The sequence below is a fragment of the Triturus cristatus genome, chromosome 9, assembly GCF_964204655.1.
Source record: "Triturus cristatus chromosome 9, aTriCri1.1, whole genome shotgun sequence".
NCBI classification, from domain to species: domain Eukaryota; kingdom Metazoa; phylum Chordata; class Amphibia; order Caudata; family Salamandridae; genus Triturus; species Triturus cristatus.
In genome coordinates, this window is record NC_140592.1 from 179,250,501 (window position 1) to 179,277,513 (window position 27,013).

The 27,013-nt window shown below is 44.6% G+C and overlaps 1 long non-coding RNA gene across 1 annotated transcript in view; it reads right to left on the minus strand.

Annotated features, from left to right (window-relative positions):
* Positions 1–228: 228 nt before the first annotated feature.
* The window catches only part of LOC146797595 (uncharacterized), a 165,074-nt gene continuing 138,289 nt past the window's right edge, over positions 229–27,013 (minus strand). Inside the window, exon 2 of the long non-coding RNA XR_014968505.1 lies at positions 229–820. This is a non-coding gene — a long non-coding RNA (uncharacterized LOC146797595). The remainder of the gene's footprint in view (positions 821–27,013) is intronic.

The following is a 27,013-nucleotide window of genomic DNA, read 5'->3' on the forward strand; positions in this document are numbered from 1 at the left end:
TAGCATTTGTACATGCCTGGAACCTTTTTTGCAGTCGCAAATGGGTCAATCTCCTGTTTGCGGCCGCAAAAAAGGGTTGTAAATCTGGCCCTAAATCTCATATCGCTCTCACTTTCTCTTTTTCTCTCTCCTTTTACTTTATCCCTTTCATCTCACTTCTCGCTCAATAGTGGACTCCCCTGCATCTCTCTGAATCCTGCTGAATAGAAACACACCTTGCATTTGTGCTTAAGTCATGCACTGTTTATTCAAACCAGATTTATTTTTTGAAATTATCCGAAACTACACACATTTAAAGATGAATCCCAGGAAAAACTATTTTCTTGTAATTTGATACAATTATTATGACTTTCTGCAGATCAAATTGGCAGATTTTCATTCACCAAATTAGCATGTGTTGGCTAAACAATATCAGAGATGATCAAAGTTAAATATAAAAAAATATTTCACTTCTGCTCCCTCTGTGCAGTTTGGGCTTGATAGTCTTCTGAGGCTGGGCTAAAGATGATGTGCACATGGTTGTTCCCTGCCTATAATCGTAAGGACATATACATCAATGGAAGTGGAATTTGCTCAAAGTAATTAACAGTGGTTTATATTGATTCATGTCCCTTGACCTATGTTTTGTAGGTGCACCAACACTTGGCTTTCAATCTTGATAAGGCTTAGGGACCAAAGCTGCATCTCACTGTTGAAGTCCAATAAGGCTGAAGTGCATCTGGGATTGCTTGTGTTGACTCTCAGTTGGGAGAACGACTAGCAGCTTGGAATTGGCCACATTTTTTGGATGGTGCCACTGTATATCACATCAATATGGCATCTAGTCATAGGAAGAGAGGAAACAGATGAATTACAGCATCTTTCTACACAATAACAAATAAATTAGAACATTTATATGACCAGTATGCAATGCATGCAGTTATCATCAAATATTCCTCTTTTAGGTGTAGCAAATCATATATCACCACCCAATGCAGAAGTATCTACCTCAAATGTGTATTCGTTTATTCCCTATATCAGTTCAAATATGTTGTACATTGAAGGAAATTCTGGCTAAGATTTTTATACAGTTGTTTGGAAATAATTTAGTGTAACTTTTTTAAAAAAGATATATTTTAATTCTACATGTAAGATATGTAAACAGAATCATGGAAAAACACAGGGAAAAGCAGCAAGCTAGATAAAAGATTTGCATGCCTTCTGAGATGATCTGTTGAACCTCAGAAAGATTCATTCATCCTTATGACCTTTGTATATAAAATGTGCATTACTGAGTTGTCTTATAGACCAAGTGGGGTTTTACGTACAAAAGAAGCTGGTCAAAGTTCTCTGTTGTTAGCACTTTTACATAACTTTGCATTTTTCTTGTACATTTCAGTGATGACACAAAGTGATCTTGCAGTCGCTACGACTTTGCACTTTTTGTAAAAGGAGTTATGTGGTGTCTTGGTTTCTGTGTGTTCATGGGCTATCTATGTCACAGTGAGGTAATAGGAGGATAGTTATATTCACTGGCCAGCTATGTGTTCTGTTTTGGAATGTATAATGCTTACCTATTAATGTAGGCACAGTTGGAGTGTGTCCTCTGGGCCCTTTGGTTGTATCTTAATTTTAAACTGTTGTTTGGAAATAATTTAGAGTAACTTTAAAAAATATATATTTTAATTATACATGTAAGATATGCAAACATAATCATGGAAAAACACAGGGAAAAGCAGCAAGCTAGATCAAAGATTTGCATGACTTTTAAGATAATCTGTTGAACTTCAGAAAGATTCATTCATCCTTGTGACATTTGAATATAAAATGTGCATTACTGAGTTGTCTCATAGACCATGTGAGGTTTTACGTACAAAAGAAGCTGGTCAAAGTTCCCGGTTGTCAGCACTTTTCTCTTTAACTTTGCATTTCTCTTGTACATTTCAATTATGACATAAAGTGATCTTGCATTCGCTACGACTTTGCACTTTTTGTAAAAGGAGTTATGTGGTGTCTTGGTTTCTGTGTGTTCATGGGCTATCTATGTCACAGTGAGGTAATAGGAGGATACTGATATTCACTGGCCAGCTATGTGTTCTGTATTGGAATGTAAAATGTTTACCTTTGAATGTAGGCACAGATGGAGTGTGTCCTTTGGGCCCTTTAGTTGTATCTTTATCCATTGCTGGATACAATAAATCATAAAAAAAATAAGTACAATGAATGGACATTCATCTTTACATATTAGCGACGGGCTGGCTAGAGAAAACAAGCAAGTCTTTCAACTTGTTGTTAAGGTATTGATTGTTACTATTTTTCGGGCATAGGGGCGCGCTTAAGTGTGGACGGGAATCTACTGGCTGTTAATAGATTAGCGTTCACAAAGTGCTGTGTTTTTGTGCGCTGTAGAGACTAAGGGGCCGATTCCGATCCTGGAAAAATATTCCCCGTACAAATCGAATCTGGAGTTTTTTCCGACCGAATCGTACAAGTCCCGTACAAACTGGCAAGTACGATTCGTATGGGAAAAAGTCCATACGAATCGCATTGGGAAAATTCCCCCACACGTCCTCGGGTCGGGAAAAGTCTCTGACACGTCCCCAGACATTTTTACGTGCAAATGGGAAAACTGAAGTCCGAATGCGCAAGTACGATCCGTCCCATCCGTCCGATTGTACAACTGTATGGAAAAAAGACCGTCCGGAGCGAACTCCCATAGCAACCATGGAGATGTCCAAAGAGGTGCCCGGTACGCGCCGAACACTCCCCCAGCCCCCCCCGTGTGTACGTGCCGTACCCCCAGCCACCCCGTATGTACGGAGCGTACCCCCAGCCCACCCGTATGTACGGAGCGTACCCCCAGCGCGTAGCGCTGGAGGTCCGCACCGTACATACGGGGGTGGGGGTACACTCCGTACATACGGGGGGCTGGGGGTACGCTCCGTACATACGGGGGTGGGGGTACGCTCCGTACATACGGGGGGGCTGGGGGTATGCTCCGTACATACGGGGGGCTGGAGGTACGCTCCGTACATACGGGGGGCTGGGGGTACGGCGCATACACATGGGGGGGCTGGGGGGTGTTCGGCGCATGCCGGGCCCCCTTTTCCTCACGCTTCGCGGCGTACTTCGCTTTTCCGGCACTTTTTGGGTGCCGTAAAAATATTGCCGTCCGGAGTGCTGTCGGTACGAATCGTACTTGCTGGTACGTAAAAAGCTGCCAAACTCCATCCGGACGTCACGTCCGCGGTGTCCCGGATCACATTTGTATGTATTTTTCTGTCGGTCGGTCTTTTTTCCGATTCGTACAGGAATGGTGTTTCCGTACGAATCGTACTTGCAAGTTTGTAGGGTTTTTTTCCCGGGTACGAGTCGGACGGAGAAAACGCTCCGACTGACGGTTTGTACCCGGTTTTTCCAGGATCGGAATCGGCCCCTAAGTATTGTGACATTGGGGCTGGAGTGTATCTTAGCATCTGGAGTTTCGTAGTGTGGAAGGGTACCGTGCACTTTACTAGCGGTTCTGTGTGTTTCTTTTTCGAAGAAACAGTGCTGCGCCAGTGATTTACCCCGGGATGTGAAGCAGTGGGAAGCTGTGATTTTTGTAGTGGGTTGCTGAGTTAATTCATCTCATGCTGCTGCTGCAGAAGATTTAAGAAGTTGCGGGGGGGCGTGGCTTGGCGCCAACAGCGATAGCTGCCTAACCGAAGAGCTCCGCCGGAGCCGAGGCCCTAATCCCCTCCATTCTCAATCCAAAATCCGGCAAGACGAGATCCAAAGCACACCAGGCACGAGAGGAGGCAGGCGAGACCAGATTGCTGAAAAATTGCCGAACAATAAGGACCGTGTGGCCGCGCCGAGCTTCGGAGAGCGCTGCGCCGGCAGCGGGTGTGGTGGAGCACGGCCTTTGAGAGACTGAGGCGGCCGCTGACTTGCGCGCTGCACACTTGGACCCGGGGACACGTAATTAATTGCTGAACGGTCCGGTTGGGACCGGGGCCCCCCATCCCTTCCCTGTGACGGACGTGTGCACGTTGGCGGGCGGCTGCTGTTATCCCGTGAGGCCCGTATAAGCGAATGTGTCTGCTGCTGGGGGGAGGGGCAGCTGAGCCCATATCGTCCGTGGAAGCGCCCCGGGAGTGAAGAAGGCCGGTTGCGGATGGTAACCAGCAGTAACATGGGACTGTGGCTCCTGCTCGCAACTGGTGAGCCTCTCGCTGTGCAAACACCTCGGGGCCCGGCGCTCCCATTCACGGGTGGGGCATATAGGACGAGGTGGCAGCATAGTGGCCTGAAGAGCGGCACGCAGTCGGCGAACTGCACCGGCCCAGTATTACGCGTCCCCTGCATTGTGGGGGAGATCTGGGCAGCACTGTTGGGGCCCCTTCCCTCCCCCCTCAATAAAGCACAAGTGGACTATATGGACACCTGCCTGCGCCACAGAAAGCAGATCAGTCTGTGGGGGAGGGGCTGTGGGCCTCGCGGCTCGGGTCCCTGCTGCTGTTGACGCGGAGTGAAATGCGACCGGTGGGAGGCAGCGCTAGGGCTCCACTACTCAAGTGGCATAACTACATTGGAGAAGGCCCTTCGCATGCTGCACCGGCTCTTGTGGGGGCCCATAGCCGGGAAGTGATAGCTCGCGGTGAAGCAAATGGCCGGAGGTGCGGGACACCCATATACCAAATAGACAAAGAGCTCTGTCCCCAGCCTGCGGTGGATACAGTACAGCCAGAGGCGACAACGGCCAAAATTGCTGGAGAACCCTGCTTTTGGATACATGGGCCGTGTCTGAAGTGGCCGAGTGCCAAGGGGGCCACTCCCTTCACCGGACTGAGGAACAACGAGCAAACGGCTCCCTACCTAGTCTTTGTCGGCACCTGGGGGCACGACAGGCGCCGAGGGGGATGCTTGGCTCCAGACACTCCTAACTGTGTCACCAGACAGTAATATCACCTGGGCCCTATGTCAAGATACCCCTAGAAATCGCAGGGAGAGCCGCTCTTCTGACCACACATCCTGAGGCGGAAACTGCGGACGGCGGGGTCCGACAGACGCGGCCAAGGTGGTCTACAGTCACCTGAGAATGGAACAACATCTCGGGAGGAAAGGCCCCCCTCTAGAGGGGTGCGAACGCAGTCGGCAGAACAACATTATGAAGCCCAAGAGTGCCACAACAGTGCAGTCTAATAAATTGGACAAATATGTGTAGTAATAACTTCGGAGCCAGGGGTCCTTGAAGTCATTTATTCTCAAGAGTCTACACAGCAGAGGCAACAGGTTGTACAGATATCATCCGCCCACATAGCAACGTCTTCACTAGCTTTGAAAAAACATAGAATCTCCCAACCCATAACCCAGCAACGCTACGAACATTCTGAATAAGCCCACTCCACGCAGGCTGACATTCTAAAACTTTTCACAAGGCATAACATATCCCCTTTCTCATTTTTGGTTAAAAAAAAACATAAACACAACAAACAAAAAACAACAAAACGAAAACAACAAACTTTTAATACTAACACAGTAATACCATCACATACTCAATTAATTCAATCACAGTAATTCAGTCACGAAACCGTATAGGAACTCTGCTCGCCCTACTACTCCTCCTTCTCACCGTAGCACGAACATCACTGGTTCTGCAACCAGACTCCACAGTTTCACAGGAAGAGTGCTCACCACAACTACCACCCTTTCCTGTCCCAACAGTTTCCCTAACCTTAACAACCTTACCTACATTCCACCAACTTCCCCCTTCAACCTTAACTGTATTCCTACCTATCTCCGTGACACGGATGGGTAGTCCAAACCTACTTTCCCCTTTTTTGACATGTATGGAAGACTTGATCCTAACAAGATCCCCCACATGCACCTCAACCAATTTAGCTGAATTTTTGTTATCATACCATTCCTTTTGCTTAGATTGAGCATTTTGAACATTCCTTTTCACCATATCCATAAGACCATTCATGTCATGTAACGATCTAATCCATTTATTCATCCAACCTGGTCTGAAACATGTATTGGCCTTGCGTCCCCTTAATAACTCAAAAGGAGAGACCTTAGTAGTGGAATGAGGAGTTGTCCTATAAAACCACAGCATACTATCGATGGAACCTTGTATATTAACTCTTGACCCTTTAGCCCATCTAACACAGTCACCCACCACCCTGTTCATGCGCTCCACCTGGCCATTAGACTGTGGGTGATACAGTGAACTTTTTGTATGCTTGATATTGCAAGAACTCAAAAACGACTCGAATTCTCCACTGACAAATTGGGTACCATTGTCTGTTACCAATGTCTCAGGAAACCCCTCTCGAATAAACACTTCTCTCAAAAACGTTATCACTGTAGAAGAAGAGATGTCCTTGACAACCCTCACCTCAGGCCATTTTGAAACATAATCAATCAATACTAGAACAAACCGCCCACCATTCTGCAGACCTTCTATAGGACCCATGATGTCTAAACCCAATTTACTCCAAGGAACTGCCGGGCACTCTACTGGCAACAACGGTGGGGTTTTGACCTTCAACCCTTTATCGGCTCTACTACATATGGAGCACACGTCCACGATCTCCATGACATCAGCATCCATAGATGGCCACCAGAAACCATCACGAACCCTTCGCTTAGTAAGAGTGGAACCAAGATGTCCCTCATCAGCACTTAGAATAATGTTTTTTCTCACACCAAGAGGAGGAATAAGCCTTTCTCCACGAACCAACACACCACCCTCAATAGAAATTTCCGACTGTACTTTCCAGTAAGGTCGTAGATAATGTGCCAAAGTACTCTCTCTCGGCCAACCATTCATCACATACTGACTCACTTGTTGGAGAACCTCATCTTGACCAATAGCTTCCAACCAACATCCCTCGTCTCCGACACTAAACTCAGAAATATCAACCGCAGCAATAAAGCAATCATCTGAATCATTTTCATCTTCATGATCGTCATCTTCACAAACCCTTTGATCTGACTCCACCGGAAATCTAGATAAAAAGTCTGCTCTCGTATTCTTCCCACCGGAAATATGGACTACATCACACTGATATTGCATAAGTCTTGAAACCATCCTTACAATCATCGGTGAACAACATTTGCTAGTCCCTGCACTTAGAATGTTCACCATTGGTTTATGGTCAGTCCTTAAAATGAAGCGTTTCCCCCAGACATATGAGCGAAACTTAGTTACAGCCCAAAGGCAAGATAACAACTCCTTCTCGATCACCGAGTATTGTGTCTCTGCATCCCTCAATACCCTGGATGCAAACGCAATGGTATTTTCACCACGTCCAGTACCTTGCGTGACCACACACCCCAAACCCACCTGGCTTGCATCCACTGTGATGCAAGTAGAAAGGGTAGGATCAAACGGCTTGAGCGCCTCACTTCTTTTAAGTAGACCTTTCACAGCTTCCAGAGCCGCGTTGCATTGACACGACCAATCGAAAGAAACACCCTTCCTCAATAAAAAACTGATCGGTCTAACTACTGAGGCATAATTAGGAATAAATTTAGAAAAATATTCCAACAAACCTAACAGTGATTTAACCCCTGTCTTATCCTTTGGAATAGGAGCTTTGATAATGGCATCTAACAAACCTTGTCTGGGTCGAATTCCTTCTCCTGAAATGTGATGCCCTAGATACTCAACTTCATCGCAAAGAAATTTACATTTCTCCGGCTTTACGACCACACCATACTCTCTGAATGTTTCCAATACCCTTTTCAGCAAAACATTGTGTGAACTAATGTCTTTGGAATGGACAAGGACATCGTCTTGAAATACAAGTACACCTTTGATCTCACCCAACATACTCTGCATCACTCGTTGAAAAACTGACGCAGCCGAAGCCAACCCAAACGGCATACGTTTATAACGGAAAGTGCCCAGAGGTGAGATAAAAGATGTAAAATGCCGGGACTCCTCTTCCAATTCAATCTGGTGGTACGCACTTGCCAAATCCAACTTTGAAAAATACCTCGAACCTCTTACGCACGCAAATAAGTCATCAATTTTCGGCAAAGGATGTGAGTCCACCCAGATCTCCTTATTCAACGACCTGAGGTCCACACACACGCGCAACTTACCGCACCTTTTTCGTGCTACCACTAGAGGAGAAAGCCACAGAGAAGACTCTGTTGCTTCAATAATTCCCTCTTGGCACAAACGTTTTATCTCCATTTCCAGGTCTTCCCTAACGCTGAAAGGGACACCCCTCAATTTGTGCTTCACCGGTAATGACCCTTCTTTCACAATTATTCGGTGTTTGAACCCTCGAATACTTCCTAATTCCTTTGAAAAAACTGTGGGAAAAAGTCGCTCCCATTTGACACTACTATCCAAACCAGAATCTGAAACAGTTAAGACTTGTACACGACAACCTGGTTTGAGGATCATCCCGAATAGTCCTTGGTGATACCAACCCAATATATTCAATCCTTTAACAGCCACATATATCTTGCCCTTGATCACCCTACCATCGAATTCGAGATCATCCTCAAAATAACCCAACAGTTCTATCTTACGACCCTCGTAGGATACTGGTGAACGATCAGGGGGTAACAAACACCTATTTCCCCAAGTTTCTTGAAAAAGCTCCTTGGTTATCATCGTTATTCTAGCTCCAGAATCTACTAGCAAATTTAATACTTTGTCCCCCACCAAAATTTCAACAATAGGGTCTACGCAGTCTGTCTCATCAGAAATCTTTAGAATGTGATCCGGGTTGTCTAGGATCACACCAACAGTTTCAAAGTCTGATTCAGAGTCTGACTCTAGTACACATGCAACAGCCCTTTTTTGCTCATTAAATTTTCTTTTAAAGCAAACTTTGGCAAAGTGTCCTGTTCTTTTGCAATAGCTACACACAACATTTGCTCCCGGGCATCTAGTTCCCTTCTGGTGTTGTTTGTTCCCACATCTGTTGCACATGTGTTTGGGATCGTGTGGAAGAAAAATGTTTTTCTTTGCACTAATTTTCTTGGTCTCATTATCTCTGACCTCATGCTTAGCATCGTTGCGTTTAAATTTTGGACCTGACGAGATAGCATTCACAGGGTCTGGAAGTTTGTCTTCCAATTCCTTTAAAGAAATTTGAGACGTTTCTATACTTTTGGCGATTTTCATAGTTTCCTCCAAATCTGGATTTTAAAGAGAGAGAAGTTTTTGCAGTATTTGCTTGTCACTGCAGTGGCAGACAAATTGATCCCTGATAAGTTGTTCTAAAAATGTCTCAAACTGACATTCTGAGGCAAGTTTCCTTAAAGCAGAAACGTACGTGTCAACATCTTCTCCATCCTTTTGTTGCCTCTTGAAGAACTTATGCCGAAGAACCATCAAACTAGGTTGTTTGTGAAACCTTGTCCTAAGTTTAGTCACAGCATCTTGAAAAACATCTATATCTTCTCCAGGAGCATGAGTGATTTCAGGAAGATGTTTGAATATAGACCTACCTTCAAAACCAAAGGAATGAAGAAGTAAAAAATGTTTCCGTTCATCACTGAATCTGGATGCTCCAATGGCACCTAAATAGGTTTGAAAGGCATCAAACCATAGTTCCCACCTAACTGGTGGATCACCGGCTGATTCCAAAAAGGCAGGAGGTGGAGTGACGGATTGCATCTTAGTAGCAAAGAACAACGAAAAAGCACACACTTGTGACAAAAACCAATGAATGGAAATATTATAATCAGTTTTAGTCAAATGAGAAATGTGGAGAATCAGGAACAGAAACAAAAAACAACAAAAAAAAAAAATAGGTTAGATCGTAAATATCTCCTTTTTTCCAAAATTGGACTTGTGTGCAGATCACAGGAGAAATCTGCTTTGACGAGAAAAATAAACAATTGTGAAAAAAAAATGTCTGTGTGCAGATCACAGGAAGAATCTGCGGATTTGGAATTACTTTTCAATACTTTTTAGAAGAGTACAATCGTGTGTGTGTGGATCACAGCAGCAATCCACTGGAAGAAAAGAGGTACTCGTTTTGTACTTAACAGCTCAAAACGTGAGTGACCATTACAAAAATGGGGTAACCCTAGGAAGAAGGACCTGGGTGGATTAATGGTACCAAAAACAGTGGTCCTTAACCAATGATTAATAAATCTGAGGCATGTATTTCACTTAGTCAATTAGTTAGCTAATTATGAGCCTAAACGAAATTTTCTTTAAGAACAAAGGCTCGCAATATTCAATAGGTAATTCAATCCAACAGAGGACAACATCCAAAACACTACCTTCTCAGGCTCCTCTCTTGGCAGCAGCTCAGGGAGTGACTCTGAACGTCCAGGACCTAGTACAGCCATTCCCTCTGGGGGTCTGAACCAGTCAAACCAACAGCCCCCTACTTCTTTTTTACCAGAGGAACCATGGTGGGGCCAGCGAGGACGTGGTCGCCCCTGGGGGAGACCCAGGGGGAACAGAGGACAGACATGGAACTAAGGGAGAGGCCAGACAAGGAGACAGGCACACTTCCAACAGGAAACACATGGGGAGATCCAAACGCGCAGGCAGCATTACAGATGGTAATCTACAAACCGGACAACCCTGTTATCAACCTGTCAAATTATACCTTGACACCTAATGAACAAGGGATCCTGGATAAGGGTCTGTCATTTGCCCCGACCAACATGCCTAACAATTTTCATTTAAAGATTGAATTACATCAATTCTTTCGCAAGCTGCGTCTAAAATATCATTTTTTAAAAACCCCTAGCAACCCCACCTTTTCTGCTAGTGGACTACGACCACCATCTAAATTCAATCCCCCTGCGTCTCTGATGCCACATAAACTTCTGGCTTTCGAACAGGTGGTTATGAGGGATGTGGACAATATACTGACTAACAGACAGTATGTCCAATATAACATTAGCAAACAAGAACGCGCTGCCTTGGACACATTAAAAAACAATCCCCATATCGTGATCAAACCCGCTGATAAGGGTGGTGCCATTGTTATTCAGAATACCGAAGACTACAAAAGAGAGATCGATTCCCAGCTGGCTGTTGATGGGAACTACCTGAAATTACGTAGAGACCCCACCCAGGACATAAGTAAGACTATAAGGAATCTTACTGGTACTACTCTGGAGAATGGTTATATTAGCAAACTAGAACATGACTATTTGAATAATAAACATCCCAGACTACCCACTATCTATACCCTCCCCAAAATACACAAACGGATGCAAAATCCCCCAGGGAGGCCAATCGTGTCTGGTTGTGGCTCAATCCTAGAACCTCTATGTAAATACATCGATGTATTTCTAAAACCCATCGCGGAACAGACTCCCACCTACTTAAGGGATACCATGCAAACGGTACAACTCTTGGATGAATATCCATATGACCCGGACACTCACTTATTAGTTACTATGGACATAACTGCCCTTTATACTAACATCCCACAGTTAGCAGCTCTCCAATGCATAGAACTAGTACTGAATGCCAGGCCTGCACCACACTTGGTTCCCACAGAATTCATTGTGTCATTACTTAAAATTGCCATGACCCAAAATTATTTCACCTTCTTGGGTCAATTTTTCGTACAGACTAAAGGCGTGGCGATGGGGGCCAGCTTTGCCCCAAATCTGGCCATCATTTACATGAGTGAGTTTGAACATCAATATGTCCTCAACCAGTTAAACCAATATAGTGAGTGTATAGAACTATGGCGTCGATACATCGACGATATTATATTCATTTGGCGAGGTGAGGAAGAGGATCTCAAAAAATTCCATCTTTGGTTGAACACATGTTCAACTGATATACAATTCACGATGAACTACAGTAGAGAAAAAATTGATTTCCTTGACATCACAATCAAATCAGACTCTGAATCAGGTAAACTATACACTACACTATTTAGGAAAAGTAGCGAAAGAAATACACTATTACGTTACTCAAGCCACCATCCCCGCAACTTACGTGATAACTTACCTTTTGGACAGTTTTTACGGATTCGGCGAAATTGTTCAAAAAAAGAGAATTTCCTGGAAGAGTCTGCAGGTTTATTGTCCAGATTGATAGACCGTGGCTACCCAATCAGACTTCTGAAAAAAGCGCGGAAACGTGCATGGTATAACCACAGGGAACTCCTGCTAACACCCAAAAATAAAGATAAGACCCAAGAGGAAAAGTTGGTTTGTGTAACCACGTTCAACACCAAAAGTAATGCCATCAAGAAGGCCATTAACCAGCACTGGCATCTAGTGGCTGACGAATTAGGTAACATGCCCACTCCACTTCACGCCTTCAGAAAAGGTAAAAATATTAGAGATTACCTGATCAAATCTCTATTACCTACTAGTCAGACGGTAGGACAGATTACCCTATGGGGTACCCCGGTCATGGGTCACCACCAATGTGGTTCATGCAAAGCATGCGCTCTAACCAGAACCATCAAAGAGTTCACACATAACAACCACACCTACACATTAAGGGAGCACAGCAACTGTAACACATCAGGAGTAATTTATGTTATCACCTGTCCATGTAATTTTCTATACGTGGGTCAAACCATCCAGAAGGTTAAGTGTCGGATACTGCAACACTGTAGCCGTATCCGATGCAAGACACCTGGGGCCCCTCTGGTGGAGCATTTCACCAATTTTGAACATACAGCAGACAGCATGAGATGGTGGGTTTTGGAAAAAGTTAAACCTAACCCAAGAGGTGGTGACTTTACTGAAATACTGAATAAGCGGGAGTATAGATGGATTCATTCTTTGGACACTGTCACCAGGGGTCTGAACGAACTTGAAGAAACTAACAAACAAGTTTCTACCATGAATCAAAGATAGAGTGTATCTCTTCCCCGTCAGCCCCAACTCATTCTTTGGTTAAAGGGACCTTTAATCAGCGCCATGTATTGGGTTGGAATAGAGGGTTACTTTCATCTGGATACCCCTTTACTGTAGGATGACATTAATGTATAATTGTATTCTATAATTTTGTCAATATGTGTGGACACATGTCTTGTGAATTTATATTATTTTATAATTATTGTTTTGTGTATTGTCACTAGTTGTGTACACATGATCTTTGAACTGCAATTGTTGTTCCATGCAGTGTCTGTAAGGTATTGAAGTACCCAACTGTGCCTATAAGTTTCTTAAATATGTTGATTGCCTTCATCATGTTCTAAATTGATCTCCTCCCCCATTCCGAGCAACAATGTGATCCCCTCTAATTACACTAGTCTTTTCACACTGCCTATAGACTTGTTTACGGTTGCCATTAGCAACAACACGGGAAATAATTTGATTCCCGTACTTCACTTTGACCAAGTACGGAGACTCACGCTCCGGCATCCAGTGTAAGAGGAATACCGTCTTGTAGCATTTATGTTGTTTTTATCGGCACTCAAACAACTACAAGAGTCCTTTTTCTATTTCCGGGTCTTCCGTCTTAAACTCACATACAGTTACCTTGGTAACCGCACGGAGCCGCGGACGAGCTCACACGGCGCTGGGGCTCTTACGGAGACGGACGCTCCTGTTTTTTCCTAGCACAATTTTGTGCTCTCATGGTAAGCGCCTTCATTGCCCACATCTACGCACTGTAGATTATTTACTTACCCAGGCATAGTGTTAAAGTAACCATGCCCCCTCCTTGTTTTTAGCTTTGATTGAATCTACGCATCGGCTATCCCAGAATAGACAGTGGATACATCGCTACTAGTCTCTGCTGATTTCTTGAAGCGGTAAGATGCCCTTGTTTTTCTATTGTTCACTAAGGGCCTGTAAGACAGTCACAACCCCATCAGTTCCACATAGCTATACTTACAATGTTTTGGACCATTGTTTTTGGCTCATGACTTTGCCCAATTTGAATCTATCTTACTATTCTTTCAATTAGACACGAATTACCTGACCTGTCATAGCAAGCCCTCCAATCCGGCGATTCTTTCAGTGTAATTTCCACTAGGTATGTGAACAACTCTAACATACCGTAATTTTAAATAGTTTTAATCAGGACAACCTCCTTACACCCCCTTGTTTTAATGTTTCAGGTGGTTCAGTTAAGATCACTTTCCAGTCAGGTTGCCCTCCTATTGGTCCTGATGAAGACCCGCAAGGCCAAGGCTTAAAATCACCCAAGGCCATCAAGACGGGTCGAAACGTCGACGCCCACCCTTTACTACCTGGGACACATTTTCAGTCTCTCGTGCAAGACCACCAATGGGGTCATTCTCTGAACTATACTAATTTTGTATCCAATGAATGTGACCAGGTTACTTGGTATTTGGACGGTGAATTATAACCGATCCACATTGCCTGTAATTGATTGAATACTCCTACTACTGTGTATCTTTCATTCCTTGTCCTATTCACGCACTTTTCAATCACCTTTCTTTGATGCACGTTTCCTCTTGGAGCAACCTTGTTCTGTCCTATGAATATTGCAAAAAAATTCGCTAAAAATAAACGGATGTATACCAGCTCTTAGTGTTTTGGATGTTGTCCTCTGTTGGATTGAATTACCTATTGAATATTGCGAGCCTTTGTTCTTAAAGAAAATTTCGTTTAGGCTCATAATTAGCTAACTAATTGACTAAGTGAAATACATGCCTCAGATTTATTAATCATTGGTTAAGGACCACTGTTTTTGGTACCAAAACGTGAGTGAAGCGTGTATCCGGGAAATCGCTTACGAAAACACTGTTGCCTAGCAATGTAGTAAACAGACGGAGCCAGACGTCGCTGCAGTGGTGTTGCGTTGCCGGTTCACACATGCGCAGAGGAAAATCGGCCTGGCCCAACCTCGCGCATGCGCACAACAACAGCAGACACGAAATATCCCCCAAAATGATGTCGGACCTCGGGACACACAGCACGGAAGGTAAGAGGAACAGTTCACAGTCCCGTGTCTCGTGCCATGAATTGGGTAATGGGTAATGTTACTTCCTCGAAAGGCAATCGGCTTAGGGATAAAACACCCTTACCTTGAGGCCGAAATTTGAGTAGAAATGAACCTTCCGGTAGGCTGAAAACGCTGGTCCGTTGCTTCTGAAACGAGCTGAAACAGGTGAGCCGAACGATCGCGGCTTAACGAGGAACTCCCGCGTGGAATTCGTTAAGCTGTGTAGACCAGAAATCGTCGCCAACAAATTGTAGTAATAACTTCGGAGCCAGGGGTCCTTGAAGTCGTTTATTCTCAAGAGTCTACAGAGCAGAGACAACAGGTTGTACAGATATCATCCGCCCACATAGCAACGTCTTCACTAGCTTTGAAAAAACATAGAATCTCCCAACCCATAACCCAGCAACGCTACGAACATTCTAAATAAGCCCACTCCACGCAGGCTGACATTCTAAAACTTTTCACAAGGCATAACAATATGCTGTCCCGAAGTCGGTGCCACAGGACGAAGGGGCGCAGGGGGATCAGCCTGGTGGGAGTGAACCGTCTCTCCAATCCATAATGGCGGCTATCAAGGGACTGGGAACCACCCTCGAAACAAAAATGGATAAAATGTCCATCGAAATGAACTTGATGAGAACCGATATGAGCAAAACAGCGAACAAAGTTAAAGCTAACGAGACCAACGTATTGGAACTCCAGACCACTACAAAAAAACTTGAAGAGCGCATCAATGCCCTGACTCACCAACACCGTCAAATGGCTCTGAAGCTCGAGGATCAGGAAGGGCGGGCCCGCCGAAGTAATATTCAAGTGGTTGGGGTCTCGGAGGGCTTGGAAGGGCCGAGCGTTGACCTCTTTCTTGAAGATCTAATCTTAAACCACCTCAAACCAAAACGGCTCTCCTCGCTCTTCACTATCGAGAGGGCGCACCGGGCACCTATCCCCAAGCCCAAGCCGGGTGCAGCCCCCAGGACTATTATTGCAAAGATCCTCAACTATAGAGACCGCAACGCGATATTGCAGGCAGCACGAGTCCAGGGAGACCTATGCTACGAAAACGCGACTATCCGGTTTTTCCCAGATTTCACACTCAAAGTCCAGCAGGAACAACGCTCCTTCGAAGGGGTGAAGGTGGTTCTCCGGCAACGTAGACTCAAATATATGATGTTCTTCCCAGCGAAGCTCAAAGTGATAGCGGACGAAAAGTCGCTCTTCTTCACCACTCCACTGGAAGTACAGGACTGGCTGGATGGAAAAGTGGAACAGAAGAAGACGTCTGGGGCTAGGGAAGACTGGAGAGAACCTCACATCCGCGGGTCGGGATCGACGGGTGACCGGTCCGACACAGAAAGGCGCAGCATGCGCTCCTGGAGATCAAGGTCAAGCAGTCCAGGATTGCCTGCAACACAGAGAGACTGATGGAACCTGGGTTCCTGAGCTGGAAACGAAGGGCCAGTACCTGCAAACCGTAATGTATAAATTGCTTTGTTAATAAAATGTGGGGTGGGCGGTCAGTGGGACCTGGTAGAAATGAAAGGTGGTTGCTCCGGAGCTGCAGTGACTCCTGGCGGCGCTGGGGATACGCCAGAATAATAAACTGAATCTACATCGTTAAATGTAATGCGAGAACATGGCACTCAAGGGAGGGGTAACACAATTGCATCATATGGAACAGCCACCATCCTTGGATCTCAAACACCTGGTGAAACTTTGTGCAGTAAGGGGGGGAACCTCAGGCGGCCGGAGTTGGCTCTTACCCACTTCCCCACGTCACTGTTGACTAGTTACTGGGCGATAGGCACTCTGCTAGTTGGGGATGTGGGCAGTTTCAAACCTACGTGGCAGGGTAGCAGGGAGGGGGGGTGGGACCAGGGGAGGACTAAGGGCTACAGGTTTTAAAAAAGGCTTTTTGTTGGTTGTGGGGGGGAAGGAACGGGGGTTACGTGTTGGTCATGTAATGTACAATATATAGCGAGTGGGTGGTGCTGCAGGCGTTGTGGGTTGTTCAGGAAAGTCAGTTGTCGCAATTGGTATGCATTGCAATAAAAGTCTGAAAGTCATGAGTTGGAACGTCAATGGGTTAGGAGACAAAATAAAAGGAGTATGGTGCTACAACTTCGTAAGAGACACTTGCTGGATGCCGCACTGCTCCAGGATACACACCTAATCGGAAACTCCTGTAAAACACTTAATAGATGGGGTTACACAATGGTGGCACACGCCGGCTTCACATCAGGGTCCCGAGGTGTAGGCATCCTATTCAGGTGTACCCTTCCCTTCAGTATACAACACACATGGGCTGACTCACTAGGACGCTTTGTGGCAATCTCGGGGCAGTGGGAGGGACGCATACTCACACTAGTAACAGTTTACATCCCACCAGGTCTCCAAACGCAATCCTATAAGGATCTTGGTACGCTTCTGCTCTCCCTACCGGAGGGGCAACTTGTGATTGGGGGAGATTTTAATTCGGTTGTCTCCGGGTTGATGGACAGACACCCACCACGAGACATTGGTGCGGGGCAACACTGGCTCCCCAATTTTATTGAGGTGTTTGGCCTCACTCACCTTTGGAGGCGGCGCCACCCCAATCTGCAAGAATAAACGTTCTTTTCTGGATCACACCATCTCGAGGATTGACTACGTCCTCGCGTCCGTTCACTATGATGTAACCACGCAGGAAATTAAACAACTAGCGCGGGGCATCTCGGATCACTCCCCTATTTGGGTCCATCTTGCCATAGGAGAGAAGAGGGTGGGCTGTATCGCACCGATAAATCCCTGGTACCTCCATAACAATGATACCAAAGCCACTCTTGTACGAGCCATTGACCAATACTTCTTAGACAACGAAGGTACAGTGGACTCCCCCACCACTCTGTGGGAAGCGTTTAAAACGGTACTAAGGGGGCATGCCCTCTCATCTATAGCGGGAGTGCGCAAAGAAAAAGAAAAGCAACTGGTCAATATTGAGCGCGACCTCCTCCGTCTCGAGGCGAGGGCGGGAGACGGTGCGGACCAAGCCGCGTCTCACCAAATGCAAATAAAAGCGGCCGAATACAAAGCAATTGCAACTGACGCTGCGAAAACCCTTGCGAGAGACAGAGACGGACGGCTATACGACCAGGGTGACAAAGCGGGCAAAATGATAGCCTGGTTGGATAAAAAAGAGAGGGCGCAAAGAGTAGTATCGGAGCTAAAAAGTAGTGCGGGTGTGGTTCTCACCGAGCCACATGACATAGCCAGAGAGTTCGCGGTGCACTTCGAGCGGGTGTACCAGAGGGTTCGGACCTCTCTGAAAAAGACTCTTCTAACCTATTAGCAGATATCCGCCTACCTGTCTTCTCTGACCCTGACCGAGAAGCGTTAGAGAACACGCTCAAAAATGACGAATTGGCCAAGGCGATAAGAGACCTCCGCCCGGGCAAGGCGCTGGGCCCTAATGGCCTACCCATCGAACTATACAAGCTAAAACCAGACAGAGTGGTGCCCTACCTTAAAAGTATGTATGAGGACAGTAGAAGACTGGGGCAACTGCCAAGAGACCAACGTATCGCCACGCTGGTTACCATTCCTAAGGAAGGGAAACCGAAAGACGACTGCGCCTCGTATAGACCGATTTCTTTGTTAAACGCAGAACCCAAAATACTTGCCAAGCTCTTGGCAAATAGACTCCGGCCAATAATAGCTAAGCTGGTACATCCGGATCAATCGGGCTTTATGCCGCATCGAAATACGGCCCTTAACCTGCGGCGTCTCCACAGGGTGCTGGGGCGCTGTTTCAGTATCCAGGAAGATGCGATAGTGGTCTCCTTGGACGCAACTATGGCGTTCAACACCTTGGAGTGGGCATACCTCATGGCGGTACTAAAAAAGATGGGATCCGGCACTAATTTTGTAGGGTGGGTGCAGCTCCTATATGCGGAACCCTTGGCCAAGTGGTAGTTAACAATAAAATTTCAGACGTATTCACACTCGGAAGGGGGACAAGACAAGGTTGTCCACTCTCGCCACTCCTCTTCGCACTCTCCCTGGAACCACTTGCGGCCTGGATACGAAGGGATGCTTCTATCCGGGGACTCAGATGGGCAGAGGGATGGGAGGACCGGATTTCCTTATATGCAGATGATATCCTTCTTTATCTGGCTTCCCCTTCATGATCACTGAGGGTGGTTTTAGATATCTTTACCAGTTTTGGGAGAAACTCTGGCTATAAAATTAACTGGAGCAAGTCGTTGCTATATGTCCTCCATGGGGATCCCCCATCCCTGCCAAATGACTGTCCTATTCAGATAGCTACAGAAGTATTCAAATACCTTGGTATCTTTATCACCACGGATGCCAGGGCCCCATGCAAACGGAAACTCCTCCCGCCCCTGCAGAGGTTCAGACGGGACACTAGCACGTGGAAAACACTCCCCCTGTCGCTCCTTGGACGGGCAGCACTTTTTAAAATGATGGCACTGCCCCGCTTTCTTTATGCCCTCCAAAACTACCCAGACCCAGTCCCACACGCATTTTTCAAAGACGTCGAAGCTCTACAAAGGGACCCATTATGGACGGGAAACCGCGCATAGCACCCCAAATGTTAACTCTTGGCTGGTACGACGGGGGTATTGCTCTTCCTGACATCAGAAATTACTACTGGGCAGCACACTTATCCGTCATAAACCAATGTATGTACGGAAACAGGGACGATCCAGCCTATTGTATGGACAGGTGGCTGCTCCCGGGTGGAGATTTTACGAGAGCGCTCTACTCTAGGCCGGCCAAGTTTCCCTTTACAGGACCTACCAGACACTCGGTACAACTATGGCACGTGGTCAACCGTGTCCTGGGATTGGCCAACAGACTCACGCTCGCAACTCCACTCTGGGACTCTGAACAGCTGGGCACATTAGGGCGGTCGCCATCTCATCGAAACTGAGACTGATCCAGCTAAAAAGTCTACACAGGGTTTACCTCTCGGGAAGGCAACTAGTGTTAATGGGAAGAAGTGAAGCTGGGATGTGTAGGAGACAATGTGGTCTGGAGGGTACCTTCCTGCACACACTCTGGGAGTGTCCGCTGATTCAAAACTATTGGAAAAACGTCCATGAGTGCATGAATGTGGTCTGGGGGGTTGCTCTTAGGCTGGAGGTTAAAAGATGTCTCTTGAATATTTGGGAGCCCACAGATTTGAACGTAAAAGGCAGGCTCTGGGTGACACTTGGACAGATGGTCGCCAAGCGAAATTTAGCTCGACTTTGGGGGGCTGCAGCGCCACCGACAATCAAAGCTTGGAAAGAGGACATGGATTGGTGTATGACATGGGAGAAAACAGTTTATGTGGCCCGTGGTTGCCCTCGGAAATGGATAACACTGGACTAAATCGAATGTGTATCGTGGAGCTGTGTGTGAACCCTCTATTGTTCCTTCCCTTGACGAACAATTACTTATCTGAAGCCAATTTCATGTGACATTGTAGTACAGTACGATAGCATGACACGCAATGCCACAGCCTGTAAATGACACTGTACCCTGTAATGTGAAAATGATCACTCGTATAACATGACCCTTCTTTTTGATGTTCATTAAAAAGATTTATAAAAAAAAAAAAAAGAAGTCGGAGAAGTGCTTAGTTGACCATTATTCAGTCTTGGAGGGTAGTTTCTCTTCCTGCAAAGTTAAAGAATTTTGTAGTGGGGTGATTGGTTATTCTTTGGGTTTTCCTTTCAGTTCTGTATCCAAAAGGAACGTTTATAGCAGATAGTTATACATATGTTTAACTTTGCATGTACTATTATAGTAACCTTGTACCCAGCTGTAAAAGTATAGTTTTTTTCAGTGTACAGTTCCTTTCTCTGTTTTGTTATATCAGTATAGGTTTATTCATCGGTTATTATTACAAGATTTAGCTGTAATTTTATGTTGTTTGTGTTAAGGGGGAGATGTGTGTTATCTGTGTAGCAGCACATCTCGGCAGTAGACATGGTGACAGTGCAAAGAGAGCTGTGTACTGCATGCGCTCTCTGCCCATTGTTATCGCATTGTTTGCGTGCCTCCACTTGTGAACTCACCTCAGCAGGGAGTGTTCATCACTGCGGAGGCGTTTAAAGGAAGTTCATTTTTCAGCCAGCACGTCACCTTCGTGCACTTTTTTTATGTGATCATATTAATACAAAATAGTGGAGGCCACATTCTAAGTAAAGTACAAACACCACTTTTGCAGGAATATTAGTAACTTTCTCGACATAACCTCACCTGATCTCCCTTGTTCTGGAACATCTAATGGGCATCTATATCAATGGAAGTAGACTATAGCAAGCAAGAGTGTCTCCAGTAAGAAGCGGTGCTGTTGGCAGATAGTGCCACCTATGATCAGTGTTTAAGTACTGCATGCATCATTGTGGCAGCAACAACAGTGATTGGCACACTTTTTGAACTGTGTCATTTACCTCAGCTAAAGAGCAGGATTTGGCGAGTGTCAACAGTGATTGGCATGCTTTATTCAGCAATATGTGGCATTCTCTGTTGCTAAAAAGCAGCATTTGGTTAGTGTCAACAGCGATTGATGCACTTTATTCAGTAATGGTGATAATATCTATGGATGGTTGCATCTGATTTTATGATGTGTAATTAAGAGTTGTATTAGTCATTTTTTTTACAGAATACGCCGCACTACAACTTATACATTATGCAAACTGTCATGCCATCCACTCCATTTCTTCAAGAGCCAGGAGAGTCAACTTTGATATTGCGTTTATGGTACAGATCTTTTAATGCTTATCTAGGCGCAAAAGATGGTAGGAAGTATAAAGCTGACAGAAAGCGAAACTTGTTATATTACTATCTGAGGTTTGAAGGGCAGAATGTATTTGATCACTTGTCTTAGTGATGAACAATTGGACGAATATCAGGCTGCTGTGAAACAGCTGGACACATACTTCGAAGAGAAGGTGAATTTAGTAGTACATAGACACAAATCTTTTACTCGTATTCAGAAACCAGATGAGTCTATTGATTTGTATGTTACAGCTTTAAAAATATTGGCGTCATATTGTGAGTTTGAAGGATTCACAGCAACAATTCATATGTGACCAAATTGTTTCTGGGTGCATTCAAAGAAAATTCAACAGAGGATATTAACCTGCAAAAACCATCACTTGATGAGGCAACAGATATAGCTAAAAATATAGAGTGTTCGCAAAAGGATGCAAAGCAATTTGAATCAGAAAGGTCAAAGGTGGCAGTAGCAAACACCACTGTTCAAAGGAAAACCCAAAAGAAAAGTCACTCATCACAAAACAAAATCTCTAACCCGGAAAACTTTTGTAAAAGTAGAAACATAAATAGAGCACCCAGTAGACAAATGTGTTATAGATGTGGTTCCAGTATGCATTTCAAGCTATCGGAATTGTTCAGCGATCACACAAGAATGCTGGAAATATAAAAGAAATTGGTCATTTTTGCAAAGTATGTAGGGGTGGTAAACGCATTTTGGTAAGACATGTTCAGGATAGGTATTCCAATGATGAAGATGACTAACAGAAAAGTAGAATTGGTTTTAGCAGTGGAAACTATAGAAGTTAATAGTGAGTCCAATAAAAAGAAATATGGTGATCCTCTTGTCACACTATAAATAGAGGATGTTAACATGCCTTTGCTTACGGATTCAGGAGAAAGGATCACCATAATTTCTTTGAAAAATACAAGGAATCTTGGTATGGGACTTTTACCCCCTGACATTAATACCACTGCTTTTGAGGGAAGCACAATTGATCTGGTAGTGTATTTCTGGGCATATTTAACCTTTGTAGAGAAAACTATCACAGGAAAGGTGTATGTAGCTCATAAGGGTATTAATATACTGGGATGGTGGCCTCAGGTGGATCTTCATGATCATTAGACCTGGTCTGAAATGTCTGGTTTCCCTGGTTGGGTCTGTGTCTAATCATTTATGGAGAGAAAGGTTTACAGACGTCTTTAATAACAAGGTGGACAAAATAAAACATGTTGTGCTTACCATTTAGTTAATAGAACAGGTTCTGCCAGTTTAACATACGCTTCGCAATGTACCACATAGTGTAAGGCATGAATTAACAAAGCTTTCAAAGAAATGCAAGACAATGGTATTGTAGAACCTGTGGATGCCACGTTTGGCTTTCGCCAATTGTTCTGGCCAAGAAAAAAACAGGGGATTTGCACTTGTGTGTTGATTTGAGGTCCCTTAACAAGGCTATTTGGGTTGAAAATAATCAATGATCACGAATTGAAAATCTAGCCACAGCTGTAGGTCAGTTCAAATGGTTTACAAAATTAGATCTATGAGCAGCTTCCCATCAGGTGGAATTAGATGAAGAGTCACATCATGTTACTGCCTTTGTAATACCTGATGGAACATTTCAATTTTGCTGTATGCCATTTGGACGGGCCTCTGCTGCTTCTGTGTTTGAAAAAGTTATGTCTAGTATGTTTGCTGACATGAAACATGTAGTGGTGTTCCAGGATGACATATTAATTCATGCTGGCATACGTGAAGCACGTGATGAGGCTGTAGAAAATGTGTTATCTGTCCCTCAAGCCAACGGTGTCACTCTTAGAGAGGACAAATGCATTTTTTGTGCTAATGAGATTAAATATCTTGTCATGTGTTGTCAGGGGAAGGAGTGAAGCCCAAACCCAGTATTGTAGATAGACTTATCAAACCACCTCATCCAAATGAAAAGGACCAGTTAAGCTCTTTCATTGGTTTCTGTGAGATTTTTTCAAAATTCATTGGGAACTTTGCCAAATTAACAGAATGTTTCAGAATATTACTAATAAAAGGAGCAGTTTGTATGGACATTCACTTGACAACAATTTTGAACTCATTAAGCAATGTGCAATAGAAGCAACTGCACTTCAAGCTTATGTTAAAGTGTGTGAAACTTTCCTTACTGTGGATGCTAGTGCTTAAGGTATGGGTGTGGTGTTGCCGCAAGTTGAAGGAAGAAAAGAGATTATCATTGGGTTTGCTTCAAGAAGAATGAAAGATGTACAGAAAAGAAATGCTAGCTTGTGTATGGGGCATAGAAAAGTTCAAACCATATTTATGGGGAACAACATTTTGCTTAAGGACAACCACTGGTGGACATTCTATAAGGGTGTAAGAAAAAAAGGCAACTGCGAGGCTAGCCAGATTGGCAACAACATTGTTGGAATTTCATTTTACAGTAGCTCATATTGCAGGAGGGAAGAACGTGAGGTCATATTGTTTGTCAAGACTGCCAGTTGTTGTAGTCAGATGAAAAGGAAGTACTGGATGAAGTTGAGGAATGCATTATAGCCAGCGTGGAAGATTCTGTTATTTGTCATGACATGGAAGTTTGCTGTGATGCTCTCAAAAATGATAACATTGTGAATCAGGTTATGAAACTGGTGACCAATGGTTGGCCGAACAAAAAGGTCTATGGATTGATCGTTGCAATCATATTACAAGGTGGCAGATGAATTGCCTGTTGAAAGTAATTTGTTAATGAGAAGAGACAAATTGATTCCTACAGGTTGTTTCAGAAAAACTATTAGGAAACTGCCCATTCAAGTCTTTTGGGAGGAACAGTCACTAAACGCAGGATTAGGCATGATTTGTGACGGCCTGGTTTAGATCGTGAGGTGGAGTAACTTGTGAAGAAATGCATAGAATGCTGTTACATTGATAAACATTTAGTCACATCTACACCTCTTCCCATTCCTGTGAAGGTCCAGAAAAAGTTTGGCAAAGTGTTGCGGTGGATTTTGTGGGTCCTTTTCATATATTGCCCAACAAAACAAAATATTTCATTTTTTTAGAAGATCATTATCATTTATCAAGATGGGTGGCGGTAAAAGGTGTAGCTGAACCTAACACAAAGGCTGTAATTTGTTTTTCCCAAGAGGTATTCAACAAAGAGGGGGTACCGGAGTAAATTCTTACCGACAATGGTGTTCAGTTCACTTCTTCATGTAGGTCTGATTTTCTGAGTAGACTAGGGATAAAACGTGTGCGGACACTCACATATCATCGCCGGGCAAATGGTAAAGTGGAAAGATTTAACAGGGTACTAGTGGAGTACATCTAGGGTGCTATCAAATCCCAAATTAACTGCAAAGCTGTGTTCAGGGAGTTGTTGTGAGCAAACAGAACTACCCCAGATTATGTGACAGGGGTAGTGTCATTTGAATTTATGAGAGTGAGGAGAGTCACATCTTCTTTGAGTCCTTTCTGTAAAGTCAAGACTCTATATCAGAAATATGATGAAAGTATTCAAAAGGGCTAAAAATACAAAGTGGTTTGAGAGAGAAATAAAATCAAGAGGTGCCAAGTCCAAATGTAGTGTTGGTGAGTGGGTACGCATTAAGGATCCTGTGCTGTTACAAAAAGGAGCCTCAAAGTTCAGAGATCCCATTCATATAATTGAGATCAGAGGCCAAGCAGCGAAGGTTTCTAATGGTCTGTGGTGGAACACTGCACACTTGGTGAAAAATAATGAAATAACATTGTTGGATGATGTGTCTAAGAAATATATTTGAAGTGGATCAAAGACAAGTAATATTGTCAAAGATGTGTTAGAAAATCAAGAGCTGACACTACGTAGAAGTAACAGAAGAAAATCCCTTCTAAATTCAAAGATTAAAGGTATCACAGTTCATTCATTTAATTCTAGCAGATTGTATCTGTTAGTCAATTTAGTTTATATTTCAGTTGATCAATGTTTTTATGTTTATTGTGTTCGTGTATGTACTACTGTCATGTTTTTGTTATGTCCTTTTTGTTGCATTGGGGGAGTTATGTGGTGTCTTGGTTTCTGTGTGTTCATGGGCTGTCTAGCGTGAGAAGTTGGCCTGATATATGCTGTCCACTAATTCTAGTGGGCACCTTGTATCAGTCAAAACAACCACTTATGGTGAATTGGTTCAAGACAACCTTTATTGAAAGCTATCCTAGTGGTAGCTATGGAGAGCAGCCTTCAGGCTAAGTCTTGAAGGAATGTAAAGCAGCTTGTTTTACCAGTCTATAATCTCTTGAATGACCAAATGAAAGGACAACCACACCAGGTATATATTTAAAATATATGTATTTAAGATAAAACACACCCCTCTAGTCTCTTTATGAGACTGGAGTTCGAAGTACTTAATTTACAAGTTAGCAATCAAGTAATAGCACAAATACACGTTTGGGCCCTAGGGGCGTACAAACCATATACCAATAAAGTGGTATAAGAACCATGAATTAACTAGACACAAGGCCTAGAGCCTGTAGAATCGGTGGGACCCCAAGGAACCACCCATGGTAGTGACACAGGGGACCCACGGGGGCCGTGTGCAGTGTGTAAACACAACCGCGGGTTCCCGTTAGCTTCTATGGGCAATCTCGCGGTTGGAAAATTAAAGATTAGGGACACTTAGAATCGAGTTAGGACCAAACCCTTTTGGACTTAGGCAGTACTAGGGCTAGCACCCACGGGAGCACCTGAGTACTCTTGTTACCTCACCCAGAGAAGCCGAGTGCATAGGTGTCTTTTGGTGTCGGGTTGCGTCGTCGATTTCAATGGAAGCTGGCGAAGAAGTGCTGCTGCCGTGAAGAGGAGAAGTGTCCGAAGCGATCCAAGCCTGGATCTAGGATGGAAGGAACCTAAAAGCAGAGGAGACAGAGTTTGGGTCACTTGCCAGTGTCCAGGGGCAGGATGGACCAATGCCCACAGTTGTCGGGTGCTTCAGGTGAGTTGATGGGTGTCTTGACTCTTCAGCCACGAGGTCCAGGAGGCGTCAACAAAGTCCACGAGCTGGATTCGAGCTGTCTCACGAAGTCTGTCAAGTGCTGCGGTGTCGGTGACCAGAATGGACCCAACAAGCCTTGGCAACGGCAAGTCTCATGGAAAGAGTAGAAGGACGTCGGTGCAGACCAGCAAGGTCTGAGGGACTCACCCCACGAGGGTAAGTCAGGGCACGTCTGGAGCAACTAGGGAAGCCCAAGCAGAAGAGGAGTTGCCTTCGTGGGGACCCACTAGTCAACGGGCTAGCGATCACGAAGGAGCCTTGAGCGGTCGCACTGGAACCCGGCCCATGGGCCACTCGTGGAGTGGAGGCCAGAGATCTTCGGTGCAGTCAGCGTTCAAGGCTGGGGCTACTCGGAGCCCAAAGCAGAACTTCAAGGAT